This window comes from Mirounga angustirostris, unplaced genomic scaffold (assembly GCF_029215605.1).
Source record: "Mirounga angustirostris isolate CCGP_5_RB_7025 unplaced genomic scaffold, mMirAng1.0.hap1 SCAF_12, whole genome shotgun sequence".
In the NCBI taxonomy this organism is placed as follows: Eukaryota; Metazoa; Chordata; class Mammalia; order Carnivora; family Phocidae; genus Mirounga; species Mirounga angustirostris.
The window spans coordinates 48,979,435-49,001,506 of NW_026991720.1; the positions used below are offsets into that span (position 1 = coordinate 48,979,435).

Consider the following 22,072-nt stretch of genomic DNA (forward strand, 5'->3'; position numbering starts at 1 on the left):
AGTCTACACAGAATCACAATGAAATAATAAACACACAGAACCTGGTGCTGGTCCAGGTCAAACCCTGGGCTATGCTTGTGCTGGGCAGCTGTCAACCCTGAGCTTCTGTGCCTCTCAGTGTGGGATGAGGATAACCCCAGAAGTAAAAAAAGCTGGCATGTTACCGAGGTCCCCCTATTTCTACTCTGGTTGCTTGTCTAATCACACAGTCATCCTATGCCACACACCTGGTCCTTGAAATGGCCTGCACCCCAAAAGGGAAGTTGTATGGGTTGGTTGACATCATGGTTAAGTCTGGGTTCAAATCTCCACTCCCACGCGCTTCCCAGCTGAGTGACCTTGGGAAGTTACTCAACCTCTCTGAGTGGCTCTTTCCTCACTTGTAAAGTGGAGATAATAATGGCCTTCTCCTAGGGTTGTTGGATGGAATTGTTCCCATAAAGCTCTTCTGAGAGTGTCTAGCCTACAGTAAGCACTCAATACACAGCAGCTATTGTTCTTGTTTGTTATAATTAGCAGCAATAGCAGGGAAAACCCTAAAGATCAACAAAGATTTTATCCTCCTTAATAGGGGTTCTGGACCCTAAAACATTCACCTATGCGTTGCCTGGCCTGGGGGACTATGCCAGAGTCGGAGCAGATCCCCAAATCCCACAGATCTCTTCGGTATGACAACATTTCTGGTTTCCTTTACACCTATTATAGGTTGGGGACCAAATGTCCCAATTTGCCCAGCCCAATCCTGGTTTGTGCATGTTGACTCAAGGTAATTACTAATAGCACCTCCTTTCACTCATAAGGGTCATAGTCATGATGATGAATGATATGGTCACCCTAGTTACAAGTCTCTTGACATCTTTTTCTCTAAATCTTTTCTATCCTGTGCCACCTCTTGAGTTTCATAAGTATATTAAAGTTACTTTTCATTAGTCCTTACCTTATCTGAGTAAGCACTTTTCATCAATCCTTACCTTATCTGGGTCAAATGTTGAGGGTGGCCCTGAGTTTGACTTAAGGGTTTCCCTCCATTTATTTCAGGGTCTGGTGAATGGATCCATGTTCACACTAGCCGCATGTTGTCCACATCTTAATGTGCTCAGGTCAAAGAACCTGGCCAGTCAGCCCATCCTCAACAACCTTTCTCCATCCCCATTTTCATTTTAGTTGATTTTCTCTGGAAAATTTCCAATGCCACTGGAACTCTTGTAAGAAGCACAACTGAAACTTGACTTTGTGTTTTTTTTTAATTGAATGAAATAGTCCCCCTTTTCATTCCAGTGTTTGAAGCCAGAAGATCTAGGTTTGAGTGCCAGCTTCATTTGTACTGCCTGTAAGAACTCACATGAGTCACTTCTCCCTGATACTCAGTTTCATGATCTCTGCAATGGCAGTAATATGCAGGTAGTCAGGTTACCTACAAATACATCTTCAAAATAGCTTTATTTCTTCCCTTCCAACCTGTATGCCTTTTTTTTTTCCTGCCTTAATGCACTGGCTAAGACCTCCAGTACGATGTTGAATTGAGGTGCTGAGAGTGAACATCCTTGCCTTATTCCCATTCTTATGGGCAAGGGATTTAACGTTTCACCACTAACTATGATGTTATCTATAGACTTTTCATTGATGTCTTCCATCAGAGTGAAGCAGTTCTCTCCTAATCCTAACTTACTGAGAACGCTGAGTCTTTGTCAGATGTGTTTTTCCTATTTATTGAGATGATCACATGATTTCCTCCTATATTCTATAGTTTACTACATTACAATGATTAGTTTTCAAAAGATTTAAAGAATTTTACATTCTTGGGATAAATCCCACGTACTGTCAGACTCAAACTGCTAATATTCTGTTAATGATTTTGTGTCTATATTATTAGTGTAATACCATAAGAAGGGTATTTTTACTCTCTTCCTATATTTGAGAATCAAATGAGATTGCAAATGTGATTGTAGATTGCTAAGTGTTATCCACATATAGGCTCCAAAGCTGCTGCACCTGCTAGAAATGATGACAATGCATGGCACAAAAGTGACCTTGCCATGGCAATAGCCCACTGGCTGGTCAGGAACCAGGCTCAGTCTGACTCATCCCTAGTCTCTCACAAATGTAGTCATAACCTATAATTCAGAACCCTCAGCCTGTGAGTTTGGCAAAGATGTCTCCTGGATTTTCCATGGAGGCCCCAACTTAAAATATTCTCTCCTATTGTCAAATCTCATCACACCATGTGTTCTTATTTTGAGTTTAGAGTATTTTTCCCTGAATGCATTGACTTATTCCTGCCTCACAAGAAACTCATCTGCCACTTGCCTGACTACTCAAGTGGACTCAAAACATTTTCCCACAATCTGTCCAAATACAGGAAATGGTAGAGTTTATGATACATGTATAGTTTCAATACATCTATAAAGATTCCAGCTTCTAGGGGCACCTGGGTGGCTCAGTCGTTAAGCGTCTGCCTTCGGCTCAGGTCATGATCCCAGGGTCCTGGGATCGAGCCCCGCACTGGGCTCCCTGCTCTCTGGGAAGCCTGCTTCTCCCTCTCCCACTCCACTCCCCCGGCTTGTGTTCCCTCTCTCGCTGTGTCTCTGTCAAATAAATAAAATCTTTAAAAAAAAAAAAAAAAAAGATTCCAGCTTCTACTTGGAAGTTTAAAGTCAAGTAAGTTTCCTTAATTTTGACAAAGGTTATTAAAGGTATCATAATTTGTATATCCCTTGAGTAATCCCGCGTGTTCTTGCTTTCATTTATTTATTCAGCAAATACCTACTGAGCTTCTGCTAGGCGCTAGGCATTGTTCTAAGAGCAGGAGATACTGCAAGGAACAAAATGGGCAAGGTAGTGTCCTCCTAAGGCTAGCGTTATTCAGGTGCTAATTCGATGCTGAAGCCCTGCAAGTGGGTGCCAGACAGCGCCGCCTAGAGCCCTCTTTAGGACCATGACACTCACCCGCCTAGTTGCAGGGAGTTTGAGCTACTTCTAACTCACATCTTAGGCCCTCTCTAGGCCTTGCCCTTGGCTAAGGGAGCTGCCTCATCAGAGGTTACTTTCCCTTCTAGCCATATCTCATGACAGGTAAATGGGAGGAAGGAGCACTATAAAAGCCCAGCCCCCTTGCCTCAATATAGGACCGCTCTGAAGGGCCATTCTAGCTCTAGATCCTAGCTTCACTGAAGTTCAACTCCTCCTTCTGTGCCCTTCTCCTTCCCTCATCCCTCTCAAGTATTGTTTCCAGAGCATTCTCCAATCAACTTCCGGCATACAAATCCCCATCTCAGAGTCTGTTTGCTGCAGAAATGGCCTTAAAACAAGGCTAAATCCTGACGACTTCTTAAATGCTACCTCTGGGAGGAGGTAAGAGATTAACTGAATGACTACTAAATGTCTTTCTTCAAAAATAGCGGAGCTTAAAAATATACTGCACCTAAGTAGAAAAGTTCATTGAGAAAGGGAAAACTTTTTTCCATAATTAAAGCCATAATTGACAATTCCTTAGGGAAATCATGACTCACAGCTAGCATACTCCCCAAAAGTTCAGTAAACAAACACAACCACCCACCATCATGGAACAAGAGTTTCAGGAAAAACTTGTCTAACATTAAAAGTTCAGGTATGAAATGCCACAGACATGAACTGTGCCAGTCACTACAGCACTGTGAAGTGGGCAGGACTCTCCACTATGATGTGGGTCACAGGTTGCCACAAGCCATGAGAGGGCATTTCTGTCTCACACAAGAACTTTTATCACAGAGCGACATAGAATCTTCAACACATGCTGCATGGCTTGTGACATTCTTTCAAGTTTGGTCCCTTTTGAAAGGCAAAGCAAAATCTGTCAACGATGCAGTGAGACACTGCAAGCCACAAGGGAACTTTTGAGTGGGAAAAGATGAGGATACCCAACCAGCATAGGACAGTTCATGGTGTGTGTGTTTTCCAGTACCCAGCAGGTGCTTAGTGAATGATTCCTGGTGCTGACTGCCCCCAGTGATGATGTGCCCTCATGATATGATAGCACAGGGTAATATGGCAAGCCCCTGATGGTTCAACAACTATTTATTCAACAGTGTGTCAGTCAGGTTGAAAACTAAGCTGAATAACAAAGAGACCACCAAATACAGTGGCTTTTTTTTTTTTAAGATTTATGTATTTATTTAAGTAATCTCTACACCCAATGTGGGGCTCTAACTCACAACCCCAAGATCAAGAGTCCCATGCTCTACAGACTGAGCCAGCCAGGCACCCCAATACAGTGGCTTTTAAAAGCACAAGTTTATCCCACACTCATGTAACATTATAAGGCAAATGGTCCAGGTTGGGGGAGCTCTGCCATATATAGTCATTTAGATGCATGTTTCACCTTTCATCCAGCTGTTCTGTCACCATCCAGAGTGGTGCCCTGTTTATGTGGTCAAGCTGAACATGGGCACCGCCATGTTCCTACCCTCAGGAAGGTGAGTACCAGTCTGGGAGCTAGGCCTTGGTTTCTGAGCAAATGAGGCAGAAGTTACACACGTCACTTCCTCTCTCCTTCCTCAGGTGATGACTTGGGTATCTAGCTACCCAGCCCTACAGGATGCTGCTCATGTGGTCTAGCTGGGCACCAGGCAATATGCAGCTTAAATCCTATTACTATAGGAAGGAAAACAGACTCAGATGGACAACTGGCAGTCTGCCAACAATATCAACTTTGAGCCTGGCATCTGCCAGGGCTGGATGGATGGCAATGAGACAGCAGACCTGTAGTGTTTGTTCCCATGGAGTTCACAGTCTGGTGGGGGAAGAAAATAGACAAATAAAGAAGTAATTACCAAACATAAAGATCCAGGATGAAAATGAAGATGGTGCTGATAAAGACAAGAAAAGAGTGGACCCAGAGCAGGGTGGGTGAAGGGCAGAGGCAGAGGCATCACCTGGGGATGTAGTGGGAGCAGGATCCTAAAGGACCTTGTAGGCCCTGGGGAGGAGCATGGTATTGCAAGTGCAGTGAGGAGCTGGGTTACCAGATACGATCCCTGTAGCTGCCGTGGGGAGAAAGTCGCCACCTGTGTAATTGACCTATTACTCTGAGAAGAGAATTCTAGGGTCAAGAGAGCGAATGTTTAAATACTATCTCTTAAGAATGATTTTAAGACAAGAAATTAATCCCCTGGCAGATGAAGCTTCTTTGGGTTTTCAGAGGGCCCTCTGAGGCTAGCCACATAGGACAGCAGCCTGAAGCCATGGCCAAAAATCCAGAGCCTTCAAACCAGCTCTGCTGGAAGGAAAACCAGCAGGAAGCACATTGTGGGGAGGGATAGTGTTGGGTTTTATGGCTAAGTCACTTCTTATCTCCAGTGGAAGGGCTCCCTCACTTTGGATGAAGGTTATTACCCGACTTGAAAATGCAAGTACCTGGGAAGCAAGAGTTAGTTTCTCTTGAGGATATAGGAAGATATGAGGGGCGCCTGGGTGGCTCAGTCAGTTAAGTGTCCGACTCTTGATTTCAGCTCAGGTCATGATCTCAGGGTCGTGAGATTGAACTCCATGTCGGGCTCCATACTCAGTGAAGAGTCTGCTTGAGATTCTCTCTCTCCCTCTCCCTCTACCCCTCGCCCCGCTCATGTGCTCATGCCTGCTCTCTCTCTCTCTCTCTCAAGTAAATAAATAAGATTTTTAAGAAAGAAAGAGAGAGAGAGAGAAAGAAAGAAGAAAAAAAGAAAAGAAAAGATCATTTTCTTCCTGGATCTTTATGTTTGGTAATTACATCCCTTCTCTGGTTTCGTTTATCTTAATGTGGAAAATAATAAAGATTTATTTGTAACAGAAATGGTAGACAAATATATGTAGTGTGTTTCAACCTTTTTAAAATGCAGTCTGGCAGGTGCAGTGACATGCAGACATTAATATAATGCCCAAAAGGTGTATAGTTCTCACGAGTTTACCGAGTCTTTGCCCACATTACCCTATGCAGATAGTCGGGTGAACTGAATTTTCTATAAATGGCTCTTAATAAGTAAATGAGACCAACTGACTAAAATGTGAAATTTGTAATAAGCCTACAATACCTATTCATGCGTCATAAGCATTAAAGTCTTTAAAAATAGTAGGTAGGGCCTGATGATTCAGAAGGCCTTGATTTGTTGAGCCCTTGGTTTATAAACTGGTGACCACCTTGGATGAAATTCTGCACATTTGTAAGTACAACTCTGACACTTTGGAGATAAAGGGTTATTTCAAATATTATGAGAATATACATGAAAACTGTGTCTGTGTTAACTCAAATTCTAAATTAGTTGCAGGATGAACTAATCATTTCAAGCATTAAAGCTTGGCCTTGGGATGAAATTAAAGGAGAAACATTTAGGCAGAATCATCGGAGAATTACCCTCAAAGTAAGATGGCTAGATCCATAAATATTTTCCTAAGGGAAAAAGTGAAAGTATCATCAGTTTCTAATTCTAATTGAAAAAAAAAAATTAGCCTGTGGACCATAGAAAACAACCTTGTGTCAGAACACTGAATTATGTTTCTCCTACCTCTCATTTTCATTGTGACTAATATTTCCTAATATATTCAATGAAGAATGGTAAAGTAGAAATCTGCATTAGAGATCTCTGATTTATCAGCCACGATAGCTGTTCTTGTGTGGGGGCGTTATGTGAGTATCCATGTCCCAAATCCATAAAGGCCAGCACAGAAGGTATTTCTGGAGAATTAAGGATGCATAAAACATAGATGTGAGGGCAGCAGTGCAAGAGGGAGAGAATTTTTTTAAAAGCAGGAGAAAAGGAAGAAGAGGATCCCACTCACCATTCCTGACCCCTCACTCTTTTCAGAAAACATTCCCTACATCTTTGCCAGAGATCACACCTCCCTCCCCATTGCCCCCAGGCATCCATTCTTTAAGCATTTACTAAACACCTACTATGAGCCAGACCTACAGCTGGACCCCGAAACTACAGAGTCACACATGACCGCTATCCTCAAGGAACCACAAACTTCCTAAGAAATGGGCACAAAAACGAACAATCTGGAAAGAGCTCTTAGAGAGGAAAGTGCCAACTGCTGAGAATCCAGAAGAGGAGGTGATTCCCCCTAGTATCCGCAGCTGAGACTACAGGGAAGGTGAGGGGCCTGTTGTGGATAACCCCAGGGCATCAGGCCAAGCAGTTTAGGCTGGATTCTGCAGTCAGAGAAGACCCAAGGCAGTTTTCAAATTGGGGGAGGCACATGATCGTGTCTGAGGTTTGGAAAGCATGAAGCATGTGTCTCACATTTGATCTTGGGACTTACCCTGAGCAGAAGACTTCTCCAAGGCGGCTCTCGCCAATAAGAGAGCGCCCTGTGTTCTAGATCAGTGACTTCATCCTGGGACACAGCAACTTCCTGTGCTCATGGATGCTGTGGGACAAGGGACTGCCGGTGAGGACAGCTTGTCTCTGGGTTGCCCTGTTGTCAGGAGGAAGGATGGACATCTCAGCCAGGAAAACACAATGCCCGGACTGACTTCATGACTGGGAGCCAGACTCATCTACTGCCTGGACTGAAAAATCGGGTGGCTCAGGGTCTTCTGTATCTTACAGCTCACTCAGGGGTTCTATAAAATGATTCCTTGCTGCTCCATATTGACTTATTTGCTCTATATTTCTTATTGCGCCCTCTGGCTGTGACCTACGATAAAAAGGCTTCTGATAGGAGTCCTGCTCGTCCCTCCTCTGCCCGCCTCCTCCCGCACACCATATGTCTGTAGCAGACAGTTGCGTGGAAGTGCCCAAAGACACTCTACTCTTTCTCCTGTCTTGCCTTTTCACAGACTGTCGCCTCCACCTGGAATGTTCTGTGTGCACCTGGCAACCTCCTACTTCCCTTTCCAGATACTACCCTAATATAGTCTGGTGCCTGGAACATTTGCTGAAGTCCCCAGCAGGATGGATGCCCTCCTCTCTGTCCCCTTACACAATAGATTCTATTCTGTTCTACGCTGAACACATGGCTGTAATAAATCGTCTCACATCCGCCTCTCCCACTAGCCGATGAGCCCTCAAAACCTTGAAGGGTGGAAAATGTGTTACTTTCATCTGTGGTCTCCTCAGCTCTCAAACACCTCACACACAGAGACGTTTAGCCAATGTGGACTTTTCAGTGACTTTCAAGATAACCCTTCATGTTCTTCTATGCATTTCAGAGAGCTTACATTTTAAAAGCCCTCTTAGTTTTCCTCCTCAACACACAACAATCTTGCCTTGATTAGCCCCATTTAGAGATGAGAAGACAGAGGTTCAGAAACTTGTGGTGATCTGCCCAAGGTCACTTAGCAAGAAAGTGGCAGCACTCAGCCGTGTCTGGGGCCTTCTGGTCTGCTCCAAGCCCTCTGGGCTGCCTGGTAGGGGAGTGGCACTGAGCTCCAAGTCTCAGGTTCGAAGATGTACTTAGGACACAATCTCCATCCAGTGCCTAGGGCCACCCACATCTGCTCCTCTGCTCCTTTGGTCCTTCAGTTGTGGTCTGAAGGCCTGAGGGACGGCGTGCTGCAGGACGTTACTTGGGTTGGCCTCAGGCTGGCTGACTCAAGCTCAAATTGTGGTCAAGTCAGCAAGCTGTGGCTGCAGCCAGGACTGCAGTGGGAGGGGGAAGGATGGGAGTTTGAATTACTTCTCCTACAATCCTATCCCTGGCATAGGCTTGCATAAAAAAAAAAAAATCTTACATTAGAGTCCATGTCCTACCAAACTGACCATAAAATCAGAATAACAGAGCCCAAATCAGTGAGATCTTTAGGGATTATGAATTCTCTTTATTTTAATTTCTTTCATTTATTTTTTGAATGAAAAATATATTTGGACAGTTTAAAATTCCAAAAGCACAAGAAGGTAGAATATAAATACTGTACTTCCCATTCTTGTCCCCCATCACCAATTTCCTCTGCCAGAGGTATTTCATGAATATGCAAGAAAATACACACACACACATACACACACACACATTTTTTTCTCCCATTTTTATATGATGGGCAACCTATTGAAACACTGTTCTACATCTTGCTTTGTTTTTCATTTGACAATCTGTCTTGGAATTCCTTCTGTATCAGTCCACAAAGAGGTGCCTCCATATTTGTTACAACTGTACAGTACCCCATTGTAGGCCCGTCCCCAAATTTGTTTAACCAGTCCCCCAGTGAGGAGCGCTGAGTTCATTTCCCATCTGCCACTGTTATAAATAACACTGCAGTGAGCAACCATATATACACATCATTCTGTTCACATGGGAGTATATCCATAAAACAGATTCCTAGACTTGGAACTCTGGGTCAAAGTGTGTATGCATTTGTAATTTCAATGAGGAGTGCTCCCAAATGGCCTTCCATGGTTTGTCCTAATTTAAAATTCAGCTCAAAGTATATCAGTGGACCTCTTTCCCTGTGGCAGCCTCTTTAACATGTTAACCACGAGGGATGGTCTGAGAAGTCAGAGAAGGCTCGAAGACCCAACTCCTCTTCCGCATTGAGAAAATAAAGATGGGAGGAAACGCAAATGGAAACCACTTCTTCCCCACTGGGATGGCTATAACCCAAGCCACCAGAAAGCAAGTGGTAGCTGAAGAGAACTCTGAACTCTTTGTGCATCGCTAGTGGGAACGCAAAACAGTGTAGCCACCGTGGAAAACTGTTTGATAGTTTCTCCAAAAATTAAGCAGAAAATTACTTTATGACTGAGCAATTCTACTCCTAGGTATATAAGCCCCAAAGAATTGAAAACAGGTATTCAAACACTTGTTTGTGAATGTTCATAGTAGCATTATACTCAATAGCAAGAGGTAGAAACAACCCAAATATCCATCCACAGATGAATGGATAAACAAAAGGTGATATGGACATACAGAGGAATATTACTCAGCCATAAAAAAGGAAGGAAATTCTGACACATGCAACAACATGGATGAACCCCCAAAACATGATGCCGAGTGGAAGAAGCCAGACACAAAAGGTCACATATACCGTATGATTGTATTTATACAAAATATCCAGAATAGGTAAACCCTTAGAGACAGAACTCAAATCGATGGTTGCCAGGGGCTGAGAGGTGGAAGGACTGGGGGAGTGATTGCTGATCAGGTACAGGGTTTTTCTTGGGGTGATGAAAATTCTTTGGAACTTGACACAAGTTATAGTTGTACAACACTGTGAATGTACTAAATGCCACAGAGTCGTACACTTTAAAATTGTTAATTTATGTTATATAAGTGCCATCTCAACAATAAAAAAGGGGGGAGTGGGGGTATCTTCTTGTCACTGTTTCTGATACTCTTGGCCACTGACTTTCTGGACCCCCCACTATGAAATGTTTCTCTGCACCCTCCCAGGTTGTTCCATCTGGATGAGCAGACAGGATGCTTGCCCAGTAGCTCAGTGGTAATGGAAGGTCACATATATCCATCAACACCTTATGCTAGGCACTGAGCCTGGTGCTATACCTGCATTTTCTTGTAAAATCTTCACCACAACCCTGCAAATTGGGAGAGTGGAAGTATCTTGCCCACTGTTACTCAGCTAGAAAGTAGCAGAGGGGGACTCCAAAGCCAAGTGCTTTCCATGAAGCAGCCAGCCTCAATGTTTTACCCATCTCAGCAGGGACTGGGGACAGTAGGACCTTGCCAACCCCAAAAGTCATTCCTAATGACTCAATGCCCCGGGCCTTTGGCCAGGCTGCTCCTCTGGGAGGCATCGAGCTTCTCCTCCTCCTGAGGCCCTCTACGTCCAGCTTACTACAAGCATTTCCTTGAAGCCCAGCCTGTCCCTTCTTGCCCTCCCATTTAACATAGTGAATTGAGTTCATGGCACTCCATAAATACTAAGTGAATTAAATTGATCTCAGTAGGATGGAGCAAGGGAACAAAATGAATTCATAGTGTTCTGGCCTAATCTGAATTAGGTTGCTTGAATAAAATAACCTCACCTTATTCCTGCTGTGATATGAAGAGTGAAGACTTTGGTGTTAAACACTCTTAGCTTCAAATCCTGGTTCTGCCACTTTCTTGCCTTGTATTCGCTAAGCTTTGGTTTGCACATCCATAAAAATGCAGTTATAAAACTGTAAGGAGGATTGAACAAGACAGTATGAGAAAAGCCAGCATACTTCATTCAAAATATATCTATTAAGGTCCCACTATCTAACAGGCAGCATATTGGTACAGGGGATTCTTCTTTTAATATGGTTAACATAATCCTTGAACTCAAATGACTTGCATTCTAATGGAAGAACAGACATTAAATAACTAATTGTGAATTAAGGGTCTTACCTATTTTGCTTGTGGAAGGGTGTCAGAGAAGGCTTTCTGGGGAAGTAACACTGGAGCTGAGACTGAAGGATAAGTAGGTGGAGCTGGAAAGTTCCAACAAAGGGCACATGAGGAGTGGGTGCAAAGGCCCTGAGGAGGAAATGAGCTAAGGGAATCTGAGGAACTAAAAGGGGACCAGTGTGATAGAGCCCGGATATCCAGGGGAAGAGGGGCAAGAGATGACTACCATTCACTGCCAAACACAGGGTAACCCATCCAGTTCTTCTTCTATCTCTAAAATGACCTTAGTGTCGCTCTATCTGTGGCCCTCCAGCTCACTCTCCAGGACACAGTCACAGGGGCCATTTAAAGAGACAAATAGATCACCCTCCTCTTAATGCCCTGAATGGCTGCCCATTGTTTCTAGGAGACTCTCAGATCAGCATTCATAAGGTATCTACCTGGTTGAGTACCTTCACCTCTTAGCCCCAGCAGGGCTGCAATAACACAGCCTCTTCTGAGGAACCTGCCCCACCCACAGCTCTTGTCATCCATGTGTCCATGCACTGTACAACACAACAGGCCCCTACCCCCCCAATCCATCATGGCCAACTAGAACAGGCATGTTCACCAAACCAAAAGCTTCCCAATGCCCCCTGGTATAGAACCTAAAACATAGTGGAGAGAAAGAGAACTGGATCAATCAGAATGTCTTTGTCAGGGGTCTGAGCTAGGGAATTCCATGAGAGTGACAAGAAGTTGAAAGGGTGCTATGAGATCCAGGCAGGGCCATGTCAAGCCAGAGCCACAGCAATGTGACACAAATGGGGACAAATGCCATGAGGTAGCAGAAGCCAGTCAGCAGAGAGAGATAATGGAGCAAAGGCCCACAGAGAAGCAGAGATGCAAGGAAAGACAGAGCCTGTGACCCCAGAGAGAGACAGGGATTCTCTGACCTGGGGCGCCTTGTGTCCTGACGGTTCCTGTCCCCTGCTCCAGGTGGTAGCTCTGCCTCATTCTGGCCCAAGTTAGCCCTGAGATCCCTTTTTCCATTGTCTCCCCAGGTGAATCTTTGCCATTGGATTCTTCCTTGCTTGAACAACGCTGAGGGATTCATCCATAGGATCCAAGCAGACAGTTACTCAACTAGGTCACAACTTCTAGCTCTTTGGCATCACCCTAGGCACACAGGGCTTACACATGCTCGATATGTACCTGTTGGGAAAAAATTAAGTGAATGAAATTTACATCCAAAACAATGGCTGGTGTGGTAATTGGAGATTGGTTTTCTCATTCATATCAGTTTTAATGGGCACATTCTGCACCACGGACAAGAAATGGCATTTTCACAGTAGTGAGCCTGGAACAAAAAGTCATGGAGGAAGGGGGTGGAAGGGAGGCAGAACAGAGCAGGTAGAGAGGTCTGTAACACCAATTCATATAGACCATTTACCTATAAGTAAATATCTACAGGTACCTGTCAATCACTAAATTTGAGGAAGATAGTAGCATAGCATATACAGAGCAATGTGTACCTGGCTTAAGAGTCTACATTTTCTCTATTTAGTTAGTGGTGTCCATTCCTTAGATAAAACTTCTCACTATAATGTATAATTACAATGGTCTGATATACCACTGTTATTTTTTTGTTATTACTATGTTAACTGTGTAGGCCCCAATCAGTGTCCCACTCCATCCTATGAGCACCCTCAGCTTATAGCAGCCAGAGCTGGTCCCTAGACAGGGTAGAGCTACATCTTTAGGCACAGACATAAGACGGGTCCCTCTGCCTCCAATTCCAATTGTCATAGCCACAGAGCCAAATACTTGGAACAGTGGCTGGTTAGAGCGCTGGGGTCTTGCCATTAACTGGAGACAGGGTTCTAGCTGCAGAGAAAAGAATCCAGTGTGTGGTAAAAAAAAAAAAAAAAAAAAAAGGAAGAAGAAGAAGGAGAAGGAGGAAACAGTCTGGTTATCATTTTCTTATCTTATACAAATGACACAAAGCATCCTTCCCTGGCATTCTCTCATGTTGAAATTCAGGAGGCATATGCATGTGGGGTAAGAAGCAGCTTCAACAAACATCATTTAGCTCTGCGTGACAGAGGTTCATGCTCACCAAATAGCCACATGCTCCCCTCCATATCCCAGCCTCCCTTGCGGTTGTGGGGCCATGTGACTAGTTCCAGCCTATGGACTGCGGGGAAAATTCTGTGGGACGTTCCAAGGACAAGGCAGTCCAAAGCCAGCCAGCTACCTCCATCTCTCTCTTGCCCTGCTGGAGTCTCATGGAAGGCCACCTGCTCCCAAGAGCACAGCTGCAAGACAAAACAGGGATGCCGGACACACAACAGGAAATGGACTTTTGTTGCATTCAGTTGCTTAGATTTCACGGTTTATGTGTTCCAGCCTGTTCTGGGCCTTCTACTGCGAGAGTCGAGGTAGGAAATCCCGACAGGTAAGAAACAAGCCTGCTTTCTTTTTCTTTTTTCTTTTTTCTTTGAGAAAGAGAGAGTGAGCACACATGTGCCAGTGTAGGGGAGGGGCAGAGGGAGAGAGAGAATCTCAAGCAGACTCCTTGCTGAGCATGGAGCACGATGTGGGACTTAACCTCATGACCAAGAGTTGGAGATTTAACCAACTGAGTTACCCAGGTGCCCCTGAAACAGGCCTGCTTTCAAGCTGCTTACAGTCCAAATCGGGAGAGCAGGCAGGCAAATATTCCCACGTCAAATGTTAAAACTCAAGCCACAGATGGCAAAGAGATAGAGATATCTTTCAAACAGTCATATAACAGAAGCATGATTTGTCCATGTGAAGTAAAAGGCTGACAGGAAAACAGTTAAAGACCTATGAGATAAAATTCCATTGAACAGTAGGTGTAAATGTGGTGACTGTGCAATCCTGAAGGGGCATGTTGACTTTTTCTGGCTTTGTAGTACAGAATATTTTAAAACATATAGAAAAATAGAGAGAATAGTGCCATGAGCCTTTCTTCTGCTCATCATCCAGTTTGAATCATTATCATCTATGGTGCAAATTTATCTATTCTGTACGTTTCTTTGCAAGTAGTATTTTTTTCCCCTGTAGAACTTTTTAAGTGATCTAATAATCAGTCCATAGTCAAAAGTCCCCAGTTGTCTCAACAAAAAAACCTTTTCACAGTTAGTTTGTTCAAATCAGGACCCAGACCAGTTCCAAGCACTAAATCTCATTGGTATGTCTTTAAAATCTGATTTCAGCCCTGATAGCTTACCGTTGCACACATTTCTAAGTGCCATTTACACAATATGAAGTAGTGCATTTTCAAGGCCCTGCCTACTCTGCTGTCACATACAAGCAAAAAAAAAAAAAAATTGGTAAACATCAGATGAAATGTCATAGGCCACCTAATCATGTTGGGTTTGCAGAGGCCAGAAAACAACGTGTGGCCAGACCACATGCGGCAAACATACATGACATGTGACCCACGACAGGGGTCAGATCTAGGCCCAGAGAGGCCCTTCAGAAAGTGCCTACCTCAAGAAGAAAGGCCACAAAGAGTGTGTATCCATCTCCTTAACCACTGGGATACATGGAGGTCCCATTCGAAGACTGGGGGAACTGGGGGAAAGGTATTTTATCGAAGTGGAAAGTGGCTGTGACTCTGGTCCCTATCTTTGGTTTTTCACCAAGAATAAGTGACTCCCGTGAGGCAGTGGCCAAGAAAAGTGGTCAGCTGAGGATTCTGGAAGGAAGTGACGGTCAACCCAGGTTTGAGCCTGCACCTTCAGCATAATAGCTGCAACATTATCAACCAGGAGAGGGAGCGTGTCCCAAAGGTATCATGGCCAAATTCCAAACTCAGATGACTACTGTTTACTGTTATTACAGAATCAGAGAGGATTTTAGAATCTGAGAGAGACAGAGAGACAAAGAGAGACAGAGACACAGAGGACAAGAGTGAGGAGCGCCCATCCACTCATCCATCCCTCCGTCCATCCATCCACACAAAGAAGCAAAGGCAGCAAAAGGGAGCCGAGAAAGGGAAAGAAAGGCGAGAACAGTTGTGAGGCAGAGAGAGGAACAGAGGGAGCCAAACACCATTTCTTCAGGTCTGACAGTTTGCTGAAGAACTCTGCTCCAAAAACTGCAAAAGAAACAAACAGGTAAGCGGCAGCCGGGGCCTTCGCTTTCCTGCAGAGCCCGCTGCCCTGCCGGCTTTGTGGAACCCACGCGCTGTGCTCCCTGCTCCCCTGACGGGGATGAACAACCCGCCTTTGTTCTGTTTTCCCGGCTACAGTGCAAAGGAACAGGGGCAGTCAACACAACAGCATATCAGATGTGAATTACTGGTTTCGAAGGGGACCCGGATCCCAGAAACCCTGCCGAAGAGATAGTGAAAAGGTCTGAAGGGAAAGCAGAAGGCTGCGGCTGGGGTGATGTGCCAATTAAGAGGGCTTGTTTAGAGCCACTTGGAGTGGCAAGGCGAACAGTGCATGTAAATGATCAAAAGCAGGCGGGACCCTCTCCCATCAGTCACAAAAGATGCTTACAGCCGGTTCCTCTGAATGCTGTTCTAGTAGTGGTCTCATACAATACATCTTAAGGAACATTTATACTACTGTGTTCACTGTGCATTCAACTGTGGCCACTTCAAAGGTTTAGCCAAGTATTTTATGGCCATGGTAAAGGGTTCTTATTGATTTAAATTACAAGCTTGGCTCCCGTCAGCTCCACTTGAGGGCAAAAATGCAATAAAATATCCCACAGCACAAGAGACAGACATAGCGCATTGAAAATCTTAAGAGATCCTTTTCACTATAATCACTCTCAATGATATTTATTTATATGGGCAAGGTTATCAGAGAAATTTGTCTACAATCTTTAAGCTTTGGGGGTTTGTCTTAGTTTGAGGGTTTGCTTTTTCAAAAAATGTAGTTCTGAGCCAAAGAAAGGTCATAAGTGCATTCCGTGTCCCCTGGTTTAGCTTTCCACCACTCCCCGACTACTACCCAAGTGGTCGTTCCAAAAATAGTGACATTGACATACTGGCCATCACGGCTGAGGGATTATGGTTTTCAGTCCTCCATCATTTGCATATCCAGCGGGCCAGACTCAAATGAATGAGAGGTGTCAAGGCTTGAATGACAAGCTTATCAAGGCGATGGAAGGCTGTCCCTGGATTAACTGTCATGGAGACAAACTCCACTCTGGAGACAGAGACACAAGCATGCTATTGGAAGACTATAAAATTGAGAGGGGTGTGAAGCTGTCAATACGAAACACTGTTGATGCTACTCACTAAGCCCTGTGATCATCAGCACAAAGGAAGACCCCTTATGCTAAGAAAAAGAGAGAAAGCCAAGGCAGTAGGCTCTGGTCTGCTTCATTCCTGGTTCCTTTATAATAATTTGCCTGAAACATACCCAAGACGGAGCTAACCCCTGGACATACACAGAAAGTAGCAAATGACTATTATGTGTCTGACATTTGAAATAACATGTTTCTGGAGGGTTGGCATTACAAGAGTCATTTCACTTCAAAATGTTATTCCTAATGTAATTTTTTAAAATTCATAAGAGGCACTTGCTAGAATTCAGTGTAGCACTAAAGTCACTCAAAAGACAGAGGTCAAATTCATTTCATTTCTTTTATGTTTTCTTCTCTCTGCTAGATGAAATAAATGATTAAGCCTAGAACACTTGGCAGTTCAGCGAATGTGCTCCGCGGCACCATTACAAGATCGATTTTCTCAATACAGGAGTCTTTCTAGGGTGCACATTGCTTAGCTGACATCTGTCGCCGTTGTCATGGTAGCGCTCTCTCCAGCATAGTGAGAGGTCAGGCCTGACAGGGAAGGCCTCGCCAGCTCTACCCCAGTCACTTCAAGGTTAACAGCCAATGGACCAAAGAAATAGGCAATTATAGTACAGTCAATTCCGGTTAAGGAAATATCTGAGAAGTAAATATGCCTGATAAGTGAATGGAAATGAAACAGCCAATGCTATTGATGCAATCCCATAATATCAATATCATTTTGTGGTGCAGTTTGGTTGTTCCTTGTAAACTGTCCATGCTCAAAGAAATCTAGCAACAGCGAGGATACGCAAAACTTCATTATGCTGCCGTTAGCTTCTGTATTTGAAGAATAGAATTCCCACAAATAGGCAGATGAGTAGCAGCAGAAGAGCAACTCTTCTTGAAGAAAAAAGTGCAAAGAGGATGCCCTGGGTCTCCATCCCCTGTTGGTGTAGTCCTCTGATACTGCCTGCTGCATGGATGCCTGAGTAAGATTCCCAGCATCTTAAAGGAAATCGACTTTAAAACAGTATTTCTCATCCCTACCTCATATTTACCAAATTTATTATTTATCAAGATGAAAGTCTTTTCTACAGTTTCAACGACCCGAAAAAATGTCAAGATTTCCAAGTTACCAACAGGTTGGAATTAATAATTTCTAATGATATACATTTCTACTAAAGCGTAACTTTTGATAGAGAAAAAGTATTATTATAATAGATATTCTTTGAATAGAATTAGAACAATGACAGGTGGAACTAAAATGTAAAGATTTTCAATTACAAGTTGCATAGCCTAGGAATTCAGTCACTGACAACCTCTGCAGGTTGCAATACTTGAAATTCATTAGAGTACACACATTCACATTACCCACTGCTGATTAAATCCTGCAGTTAGTATAAAGAGATCTTCAGATTTCATCACATGTCTGAAAGAATGGTGATGACTTCTCTTCAGCTGTGAGATTTTGGTACTCACAATGAAGAATGGAAAATTAAGCGTAAAACATATATATATATGTTGTCACTTGTCTCATATTTTTGTCAAAATATCCATGGCTACGATTGGTGTAGACCTTCTTTGTGACTGCTGAGGTCTTTGGTCCATCCTTGGTGCATTAAGAGGTGGGATCTCATCCAGCAAATGGTCAAGCCACACTTGCCAACTTGTCTCCCAGAGTCCTTGATAATACACCGAAGCCATTCATGTCTTCACAGTGAAAGGTGACTTAGCACCTGCACTGGTAAGCTGATGATACTCCCTGCAGCCTGATGGTCTCCCGAGAACAAATGGCTTCATTTGAAAATTCAGCATTATTTTAGAAGGGTTATGTGTGGGTGCACAAAAGAGTAACCACTCAAATTAGCTTAAGCATAGAGAATTTTATTGTAAAGATGCAACAGGCGATCCTAAAGAGAATGGGAAGCACAGACAGGAAACAAATGAGATACAGGCCAAGTTGGAATTAGAACTGAAACTGGAAAACCAGAAACCAGAGTTATTCTCTCTACATGGATTTTGTCTCGGTCACGCTCTTCTTTCTTCACCTTGCTCTTTCAATAGGCTTCCCCTGCTTTCAACACGGTTTGCTTGGAACAAACTTTCAGTTCTGGCAGCTCCCTCATCTTACTGATGTCCAAATTTCAAATCCCCATAAGACAGAGCCTGATTAGCTCAGCCCAGGCAATGGATTGGTTCGCCCACAATTAAGGGCCAAGTTGGATTTCACCTGCTGGAGTGGGGGTAAGAGAGGGCAGGGTGACGCAGTTTAGACATGACTGCCCAGGTCCACTCTGTCAGCAAGGGCAAGGCACATACTCCAAACATGTCTCCTATGTCTTCTTCAAGGACCCAAAGTGACATATACATTGAAAATTCCCCACATGCCCAACAGCTTTACTGATGAGCAAGAGTTCTAAAACAAAATGATGCTGACATGGTTATTCAACAATAGGACCATGAATTTGTGTTAGTTGTAATGTTGTCAGAGTCATCCCCATCAGTATAAAATGACCAACCCTGGAAAATACACACACACACACCTCCCTTGCCTAATCACAGGAAAAAAATAGACACTCTTGAGCCTTGGCCTTCACAAAAGACTTTGCTAGCACTGCACCCCCTGTCCACTGTAGCCTGCATTTGCCCTGCAGTCCAGCTAACCTGAGCTGTTTTCTGTTCCCTCTGCCACCCCACCCTCTCCTTTCCTCCATGGCTCCCTGCACACACTGTTTTCCTTACATCTTCTCTCTGGGCCACACCATAATTAAATATAACTAACACATCGAGACTCTCAAAGAAAACCAGGAAGTAATGAATGGCCCCTGGAAGGTGGGTATTTTCTCAAGCAGATAGTTTAAATAGACACTTGATGTCATTTGTTAAGAGAAAGCATACAGGGTCTGTCCTGGAGGGCCAGTTCAGATGCCAGCTCCCTCATAAAACCTTCCCTTGACTACCCAGATGAAAAATCAATAATCCCTCCTCCGAGGAAGCATTTATTGTCTCTATCACAGTTTTCCAAATGTAAGAACTTGTGGATCCTTAAACTTATAAGCCCACAGACCTCCATCTGAGAAACATTGCATTAGAAGTTAAACCCTGTCACCTGCAGGGCCATTTGAGCCATGGTGAATCATGAACTTGAGACCTGAAATTACATGGCAGTTCTAAGAGATTGTTAGATTGACCTCCAGATAACCCAGAGTACTTTCCTACTAATGTCTAGATGATCATTAAAATAAAAACACAAATCATCATCATTGAATCTCAGTTTTAATACTCAATTTTTCAGGTCTGTGTAGGCTGGCATATCCAGAAAACTCTCATTCCAAATCAATGGGTCCACATGGAATTAACCAGATACCAGCTCCACCATTTGATTTGACTTTGTAGCTCTGGCTTCTAAAAAACATCAAACATCCTCTATAGCTTAGTAAATTATATACCTTCTATTTACACTTGATCAAAGCCATAAATCCAGAGCTTGTTTTGGATGTGATAGATTTCCAACCTGTTCACCTGTAAACCCAAAACACCAATCCTGGTCTTTTACAGACCCTGTGATTTTAGACCCACCATCTGAGCAGAAATGTCTATCATTTGCCAAAACAAGAGAACTGTTTCATATGCTCACAAGCTTTCAAAAAAAAATACAGTATTGACTTCATTTGAGGGTTTTCTGCTTTTTTATTATCTCTGGTCCAAACTGAGAATTACTGTGGTAGAGATAGAGATAACTCTTTTTTTTATCCTTTGTCTTATTCTCTGAGTGATTTTTTTTCAGATTTGGGCTGAAGCTTTTTTTAAATCTTTCATCTAATATATAAGATGCCAAGAACCATGCCAGACGTCTGAGAATACAAGTATCTAATGCTTTATGGGGAAGACAGATATGTAAATAGATCATGCAATGGGATAAACTCTGCAAATCAAGTGTATATTAAGGCTATGAGAAAGAAGAAAAATATTAACACTCAGGAATTTCAGAAGAGTAGTTTTTATAAAAGACCCTGTTTTCACTAACCAAAATTAGTACCTTTTTTCACTAACCTAAAGAAATCTGAAGAGGATTTTCACTTTTATGAAGAAAGCCATCAGTGTACTAATAGTCTTTCATAAAAGTGAAGTGACAAACTTTCAGAAAGCGGGGGATACCTGCATTGCTGCATAACAAATTATCCCAAAACACAGCAGCTTCAAGCCAACTTTTTTTTTCCTCGCGATTTCTGTGGGTCAAGAATTTGAGAGCTAGCTCAAAGTTTCTCATTAGGTTGCAATCAAGATCACTCACATGGCTGTTGGCAGGAGGCCTCAGTTCATCTTACTGGGCCTCTCTGTCAGGCTGTTTGAGTGTTCCCATAAAAAGGCAGCTAGATTTCCCAAGAATGAGTGAACTGAAATACTGAGACAGAGACAGATAGAGGGAGTCAGAGAGAGAGGTCCAAATCTTAGACATCACACACCGTCACTTCCTGCATATCCCACTTGTTTAAAAGTTACTCAGGTTAGCCCACACTTAGGGCATGGCAATTAAGGCCCCATCTTTTGAAGGAAGAAGTATCAAAGACATACCACTCATGTGATATCATGAGTATTGAAGAATGAATAGGAGCTTTCTACAGAGAAGCTGAGAGAGAGCAATTTGGGCTGAAGGAAGAGATGTACAGGTGTGGGAGGTACAGGTGTGGGAGAGCATGAACTCCAAGAAAGCAAGGAGTTCACTGGAGATGTTCAAACTTATCTCAGACTTTTAATTGGACAAAATCTTACAAAGAAGCCCAATATGCAAAACAAATAAAAGTAGCTCTGATGTGGATGAAGCTAGGTGAAGAAGAGAGAGAGGGAAATCCCACTCCAAGACAGCCTTTATGAGAACTCCTTGGAGGCCCTAGTACTTTATGTAGAGTTGTCTGAAAACCACTCCTATATGCAATAGCTAGTAGTGCTTAGCTACAAGTACAAGGCACAGTCTCTGTTAATCTTTGTCTTATCAGGTAACAAACTGTGTCCTTGTCCCATCAGTGACCTGTAACTGGATTTTAAAAATTCTCATTAGGAAGAGAATAATGATCTTGTTGCAGCACAGGAAAATTCCAATTTACTAATGGGTTATATTCCAAGAATTCACTTGTAAGAGGGTTCTTTAGAATTCTGTGTATCAGTTAGCTATTGCCACAAAGATGCTGTGTAACAAACCATTCCAAAACTCAGTAACTTAAAACAACTAGCATTTATTCTCACATATCTGCAGGTCAGCTAGAGATCACCTAATTTAAGCTAGTGCTCAGTTCCATGGCTTTGCTTCAATTTGCAACTCAGCTAAATGGGTAGCAGCTATCCATGGAAAGCTCGTCTCATAGAGAGAGCAGAAGTGCATAAGGCACAAGAGGGCAAGCAGGAAAAGACCAAGCCCCTAAGGCCCTAGAGTCAAAACTAGCACACTTTGCCCACATACGGTTGGCCAAAATCAAGTTCCACAGATGACCCCAAAGTCAAGGGATAGTAAAATGCACTCCTCCTACATAAGCCTAAAGCA

General features: G+C 43.3%; 1 long non-coding RNA gene across 27 annotated transcripts in view; it reads right to left on the bottom strand.

Moving 5' to 3' along the window:
- The window catches only part of LOC123835466 (uncharacterized), a 138,653-nt gene that overhangs the window by 87,696 nt on the left and 28,885 nt on the right, over positions 1-22,072 (bottom strand). For 14 of the 27 annotated variants that reach the window (XR_010406481.1, XR_010406474.1, XR_010406471.1 and 11 more), the window contains 3 exons: positions 12,210-12,468; positions 10,932-11,066; positions 7,273-7,428 (listed from right to left, as the gene is read on the bottom strand). This is a non-coding gene — a long non-coding RNA (uncharacterized LOC123835466). Of the gene's footprint in view, positions 1-7,272; positions 7,429-10,931; positions 11,067-11,274; positions 11,358-12,209; positions 12,469-13,372; positions 13,572-22,072 lie in introns of all 27 variants that reach the window. The other 13 variants (XR_010406488.1, XR_010406486.1, XR_010406477.1 and 10 more) reach the window with 3 other exon arrangements.